A 7,500-nucleotide genomic window follows, 5' to 3' on the forward strand; every position below is an offset into this window, starting at 1 on the left:
TTAAAAGTCGCCTTTCATAAACCACGAAACCGAGAAAGCAAATCTGTCTCGAAGCATCGGCGGGATGTAAACAAAAGGAAACGAAATTAGGGAGAAAGAAAAAAATAAGGAAGAGAAATAAATATAAATAATCAGTGTTGTGAATCAAAAAAGTGATATTGATCAATAGGTATATCCTAATAGTGAAATGAAGTGAATGAACAATACGGAAGTGATATATATATCGTGTCTGTGACGACCGGAAGTGTTTTTGGTCTTGGTTTCAGGCTGCGCTCAAGTTGTACCTTTTCCGCCTGAGGTAGAGAGAAAGAGAGAGAGAGAGAGAGAGAGAGAGATATAGATCCTCAGTGACGCCTATTTCTTCTTCTGTTGCTGCTCCTGCAATTCGCTCCTCTAGAGAAGAGGTCCCCCGTTTTATTTGCCGGTAAGTATTCCGTTTTATTTGTCTTTTCGTTGTCAGGCGGCCTTTTGCCAAAGGCTTATATTAATATCACCAAAAATTTTTATGGAGGTTTTTAGTTAATTTCCTTTAAATACAAAGACCAAATTAAATTTATAACCCTGAATTTTTATAAAGGGTTTTAGTTAATTTCCTTTAAATACAAAGCGCGTAAATTAAATTAAATATAACCCTGTAATTTTTATAAAGGGTTTTAGTTAATTTCCTTTAAATACAAAGCGCCTAAATTACATAAAATATAACCCTGTAATTTATCTCGGCGTCAGTGACCCCCGCAGTTTTGACGCCAGATAACTTGATTTCTTTTGTATTCAGTCTCTCATTCATTCATTCGTTCATTCTTTTTCGTTCCTATTCGTTTATTTGATTTCCTATCTTTTGTCTTGTGGTGTTGTGTCCATTCGTGTTTAAACAAATTTACGAATATCGCCTAACATGTGTTAGTCGAGCCTTTGATGTTTATTGTCTAATTTGTGTGCATTATTACACGTTTCCTTTATAGCGACGTAGAAATATTTCAGGTATCAATATCCAGCCCCTTTTGTACACTAGTGATTAGAGTGTCGTAGATTTTTCAGTGTTTTATCTTATAAGCTGATTTGGTTTCATGAACATCTGTTGGTATTCATCTGTATTGCAAATAGGGGTTTTCCTTGCCTCCCTTATTTGTAACCAGTTTTATATTTTCTTTCATATTGGCTGAAATTATTAATTATATTCATCTGTTTTAGTTTAACCATTTGTGGTTCTTTGTTATTTTTATTTATATTTTAGTTCCTAATCGCTCAGACATGAATCAGTAGTTCATATTATTCTTATAGATTCCTCATGTACTTTTCTGATGCCCTTACGTCCATTTTTCTGGCATTACCTTTACGCAAACACATATAAATCAAGAACGCACATTCCTTTATAAATACGATTCTGAGGCATACTGTATATTTGAAGGCGTATCCCCTGATCAGTTTTTGAAAACCGGTTAGGATGATTCAGTTGATAAAAAATTTCATTGGGGGTTTTGATTGTATAACAATTCTACGGATAATTCTCCCCATATTTCATTTGTGTGTGTGTGTGTGTGTGTGTGTGTGTGTGTGTGTGAGAGAGAGAGAGAGAGAGAGAGAGAGAGAGAGAGAGATCTTTTATTACCATTATCTTATGAATGGTTTTATCCCAGTGAAGTGATCCTCTCTACCCTCGCTTCGACCCATAGTAGTCGGTTAAAAACTAGGTACTTAAGGCACTGCTTAGGTCAGCAGAGACATATTGGGTTTTAAGGAACACGTACGAATATTCACCCCCTCTTCGTCTGGGTCGGGAATCGAACATGGGTCCCCTACTCTTAAGAGCGGAGCGAAAACACTGCGCCACAAGGCCTGAAAGAGAGAAGTATATGTTAAGGGGGTTCTTTCATAGTGGACAGGGTTACTTCCTGCAGCCCCTTACCTTTCATTTTGATTTGATGACATTTTTTTGGAGCACCGGTCACTCTCGTGTGTTATGTTTTCTCTTTCCATCCCTCCCCCACCACCGAGTTCCAACCCAAAACAATCTACCGGGTTTCTACCTTAACCTGGTACGTTCTTTCAGAGATGTACCTAAATAGCTCCCGTTTTCTTTGATGTATATTGAATGCACAGTTAGCCACATGTACTGTCTTTTCACCCTCATGTTTTATCCAAGGAAAATCAGTGCATGTTTCTGTAGGGAGGCTTAGTTGCAGTCATTGCAGAGCTATCAAGCTTTTCGTTCGATATGAAGTAGAGATGTAGGGTTATAGTGACTTTACGTACTGAATTATCGGGATTGAAAATGCATTTCGATTACATAAATTTTTTCCTTTTATTAAAAAGTATTGTCCTTGCCTTGTGTTGCACTTTTTATCTGGACTGGTTATTGATTAGGTCATTTTTATGTGGAGGGGGATACGGCATTGGTAGATTAACAGTTTCTTTTACATTTATTTAATCCTTGCCTTCAAGTTTTACTGAATCGTCGTTCAGTACTTCTAAAGTGGCGGCGGATTAAAAATTTTTGTCCAATTTTTTTTTTTTTTTACTTTTGGGGCTTTACAAACTTCGAAGATCAGTTACTTGATGTGGATTGAAATGACTTTCAAAATTTAATAGGAGCTAGATAACGAGTTGAATTCTGCAGACAAAACTGAGCTAAATTTTCAGGAATGGACTTCATGTTAGGTGCTCCATACCTGTAAATCGTTGATAAATAATTGCCTCGTTTATTGCAGGCGGGGAGAGAGAGAGAGAGAGAGAGAGAGAGAGAGAGAGAGAGAGAGAGAGAGAGAGAGAGAGAGAGAGAGAGAGAGAGAATAGCAGAACCTTTTGAATTTTTCTTTTTTTGATAATTTTGAATTGCTTGAAGGCAAATGTGTGGCGGTGGTTGGAGTTTGAAATGTGTGATGCTTTGGAAATACGAAAAGAGGTATTTCATCTCTTCTCTCTCTCTCTCTCTCTCTCTCTCTCTCTCTCTCTCTCTCTCTCTCTCACACACACACACACACACACACACACACACACACACACACTCTCTCTCTCTCTCTCTCTCTCTCTCTCTCTCTCTCTCTCTCTCTCACACACACACACACACACACACGAGCGTGCACACAACTAAGAAAGCGTGCAGTTTATTTCCTTCCTGTTTATTTCATATGTGCTTAAAACTCTCTCTCTCTCTCTCTCTCTCTCTCTCTCTCTCTCTCTCTCTCTCTCTCTCTCTCTCTCTCTCTCTCTGAAAAAAGAGAGTTCTTTGAAAAAAAAATTCGAAGTTGCATCGAAACACACCCGGTAAAAAGAAGTATTGGCACTCCATTTTCGCATGTTATCCCACGCTTATCCCTCGTGCCAGGCATCCACGCCCACGGTCCCCCTCCCTCCCTTTTACCCTGCCAATCGACGCCCACAGCATACCACTAGCTACCCATGTGGGGTCCCTCTTGTATTCGCGGCCCTCCTGTTATTGGGCCTCCTTCCCCCCCTCCTAGTGTTTGTCCTCGTTATTTCATTGCATAACTGTTGTATTTTAGGTCCCGGTGTTCATTAATGCCTGGTGGGGAGGTGCTTCTTGCAGCTTTTCAGATGTGTAGTTGAGTAATCGTGTTTTCTTATATGTTCTCGGAAATAAATAATAATTTAATGGTGTTTGTGCTTGAACTACTTATGAACTCTTTTTCTAGTTAGGTGTTTACACATATATTTTGACATTTCTGTGCTCTTTGCATGATGGTTACAGACTGGAAAATTTTTTTGTACTTGTTGTCTCAACATGTGGTATCGTCTTGTACTATGAAGTACATTTAATTGTGTTCATGAGCAAATGAGGATGGAGGTTGGTGGTGTTTATTATATATTTCTTGGGGTTGAAATGCCAAATGGAATAGGCTGTTCTGTCAAAGAACGAGATGCCTACTTTAAAAAAGTTTCGAAGAAAGAGAAAGCCCAAAAATGAGTAGCTTGTGCAGCTGATATTTCCTCTTTACAACATTGCAAACATTTTACATATAAAAATGGGGATTATTGTGTTTTTTTTGTTTTCTCTAAGGATACATTTTTGCATTGGGATGACTATGAGCAAATCTTGGTATATAATATAAGGGTTTTTGTTATGTATAGGGAAAGCTATGTGTTATGTACTCATTAACGTAGTGTGAGGAATGTTTGCATACATTTTTCGTACGGTGTATGAAGTTAGTTAAAAAGGTTTTGCTGTTACTACAGCGGAATTTTTATATATGAAACGTTGTTGTATGTGAATAATTTTGTACACCATTTCTATGTCACGGTGTATTCAGGATGTTGAAAATATAATTTAAGTTTTCAAGATATTATAAGGAATATTTAATTAGGGATTTAACGGAAGTATACTATATTTCGGAACAAGATTATGGGGCATTGAAAGTAGATTTACAAACATTTACAAATAGGGCTCGTATAATGGGATAAATGTTTGGCGAACGTCAATTTACGTTAATTTGTTGTAAACTTTATGTATTATTATTATTGATGTTCTTGTTGTAGACGTCGTCGTTGTTGTGGTTACTTTCTGGTATTCCCCGAGGTATTCCTGCTTATTTAATCCTTAATTTTTATTTTTACTTTTACTCCCTTTTTTTATGTACCCAGCAGACACATAACCCGGGTAGTGACAGGACCTCATTTAATTCTTGTCAGGTGCCATTTGTAGATCCTTGTAGGTATAATGGGAAGTCGTAGACATTCCGTAACACGAAATTAGGGAAAGATCATTTTTGCACATTCACCTCTTAAGAAGGTAAGTTTTCCTAATCTCTTAGGCACCTAGTAACTTGATGATTTTCTTTTACTCAAATACTGGTAGTTTTTTTTATTGTTAATGTAGGTAAACAGTCACTTAAGCTAAAAATTTAATAACCGTAGGCATTACTCAAGGTTATTTGCAGAGTCCCTTGGGCTCCTAGCTGCAGCCTCAGTCATTTTCTTTACTTTACCTCTGTTCACATTCTCTTTCTTCCATATTACTTTCCACCCTCTTCTAGCAATTGTTTCATAGTGCAACTGAGAGGTTTTCCTCCTCTCAAGTCTTTTAGACCTCCTCTAACTGTCAATTTCCCTTTCAGCTCTGAATGACCTCATAGGTCCCAGCGCTTGGCCTTTGGCCTAAATTTTATACTCCTATAAAGTTGATTTCTACCCCACATAAGCAACCAAACCATGAAGACCGGAGAAAAGAACCTAAGTACTTACTACTTAAACAGTACCAAAGGAGTTACCTGGCAGGCTGCACACGTTGCATACCAGTGAGTTTTACCCAACTTCCCGACCCACCAGTGGCCCAAGTATTAGCATTTCATTCGTAATTACTTAGTTTTTTAATGACCTTTGCGGTTTAATTGGGAAAATGCTTGTCTCTCTGTCGGATAAAGGGTTCGATCTTCATTTGAGGTGGAAACTTTGAGTTTAATTATTTTTATTGTGTTGTAGATCCTTAAGTTAGAAATGACGCTGACGTCCTGTAATTGAATATGTAGGTCTTTTAAAATCGAAAGTAGTTTCTTAATAACCAAGAAACTTTACATGTGCCTTGTTGACATACTGTAAGTGTGTATTTCTGTTCGTGAGAAATTGATTTTTCACGCCTAGTGTTATTTTATATAGTTGATATTTTGTTGCAGTTTGTTATATGTTACGTAAATTACGGACTAATTGAGAGATCTTTAATGTGTAGAAATATAACACGAATTTATTTTACCAAAAATATGATAGTGTAAAACATTCACTTAAGACTAATAACAGACTTCCAAGAAACGTTACATGTAACATGGCCCTCTTTGTGTTGACATATATATATATATATATATATTTTTGTTCGTATATATATATATATATATATATATATATATATATAAGGAAAAATTGTTGAATGATGTATTTACACGCCTAGTCTGTTATTCCATATAGACTTGATATTTTAACATCTGCAGAAAAAGTAACTGAACCCATGGAAAATAAAAATTTTGAGATGAGAGCTAACATCAAGTTCCTGAATTATTGAAACCAGGAAAATTATTGAACTTTGATCAAGTTTAATGTGTAGAAATATTCTCCATCTAAATCAGATTGGATAAAGCGATTTATTGGTCAGGAGGACCTCAAAGACAACCCAAGAGAGGGAAGACCATCGACTGCAAAAATTAAAGAATTGTGGCTTTGGTGCAGAATCTGAGTGGATGAAGATCATTACTATCGATATGATAGCTAATGAAACTGGGATCTCCCATGGTTCCTTTTCAATTTTAAATGAAAATCTTGGTTTGAGTAAACTTTCATTGTTGGGTCCCAAAAAGCGTTGTTGCGAAGACCAACTGCATCAAAGAGCTGAACTTTCTCTTGCAGTTTTAACGAAGATTGAATCAAATGAATCAGAGTTTTTGACAGGATTGTTACTTGAGATGAAACTTGGATCCATCAATATGACCCAGAAAGTAAAATTCAATCAAAGCAATGGTTACCAAGAGGTTCAGCTGCACCAGTGAAGTTCAAAGTGGCGAGATCTGCCCAGAAGGTTATGGCAACAGTGTTTTGGGACTCCAAAGGAGTGATTTTGATTGATTTCCTTGAAGGACAAAAACAATCACCGGGAACTACTACAAAGGTGTTTTTGCAAAAACTGAAGACTGCATTGGCTAAAAAACGTCGAGGAAAGTTGCACCGCAGAATTTTGTTCCATCATGATAACGCTCAGCACATTCATCAAGGGTTGCAAGAGAAGTCCTACGGAAATTTAGGTGGGAAACTTTTCCACATCCTCCTTTGTCGTGATCTTGCTCTTTGTTTTTTCCTGTTCCCAAAACTCAAGGAACATTAAGAGGAGTCCGTTTGAATCTTTGGATGCTGCTAATTTTCAACATAGTTTAATAGAAAGGCCCCAAATTTCTAAAAGAAGGGTTGCAGAGGTGGAAACAGCGCCTTGAAAAGATGATTGATGGTAGATTGTAGAAAAATGATGTTTGAATTTCCTTAAATAAAGATAAATTTTTTCCTGGAACTTTTGACTTACCCTCGTATATATATATATATATATATATATATATATATATACATATATATATATATATATATATATATATATATATATATATATATATATATATATATATAGTATAAAACTGCCATTTCTTCATATATGTGGGACTTTTCCACTTTCTTTTGTATGTTCTTTGTTTTCCGTTGTGTTGTGTTGGAGGGAATTTTGTTTGCAAGGGGAAAAGGGGGGAGTTGGCCTAGATGATTGTAAAACAAACCCCTTTATACACGTACATTATATTTATGTATATATTAATGTATATATGTATGTCTTGTGTGTTTTACACTAATGCCATTTGTGTAGTTATTTACGTTATTTGTTCGTCTTGGGTTACACTGTCCAGATGTAATACCCCCCGGGAAAACGAAGCCGTATGTGTGTCACGTTTAAGACACCGTGTTACTGAATACGTAGTTATATTTATTTTTTTTTTTCTTGGGAGCTCTGTCAAGAACTATGCT

General features: G+C 36.4%; 1 protein-coding gene across 26 annotated transcripts in view; it reads left to right on the forward strand.

Moving 5' to 3' along the window:
- The window catches only part of LOC136828379 (TGF-beta-activated kinase 1 and MAP3K7-binding protein 2-like), a 269,956-nt gene that overhangs the window by 119,018 nt on the left and 143,438 nt on the right, over positions 1 to 7,500 (forward strand). For 10 of the 26 annotated variants that reach the window (XM_067086351.1, XM_067086350.1, XM_067086347.1 and 7 more), the window contains exon 2: positions 1 to 424. This exon is cut by the window's left edge and continues 135 nt beyond it. The exons of 15 other annotated variants lie outside the window; for them this stretch is intronic. The gene's annotated coding sequence lies outside the window, so the exon portion shown is untranslated. The remainder of the gene's footprint in view (positions 425 to 7,500) is intronic. One more of the 26 variants, XM_067086372.1, reaches the window with a different exon arrangement.

This window comes from Macrobrachium rosenbergii, chromosome 42 (genome assembly GCF_040412425.1).
Source record: "Macrobrachium rosenbergii isolate ZJJX-2024 chromosome 42, ASM4041242v1, whole genome shotgun sequence".
In the NCBI taxonomy this organism is placed as follows: domain Eukaryota; kingdom Metazoa; phylum Arthropoda; class Malacostraca; order Decapoda; family Palaemonidae; genus Macrobrachium; species Macrobrachium rosenbergii.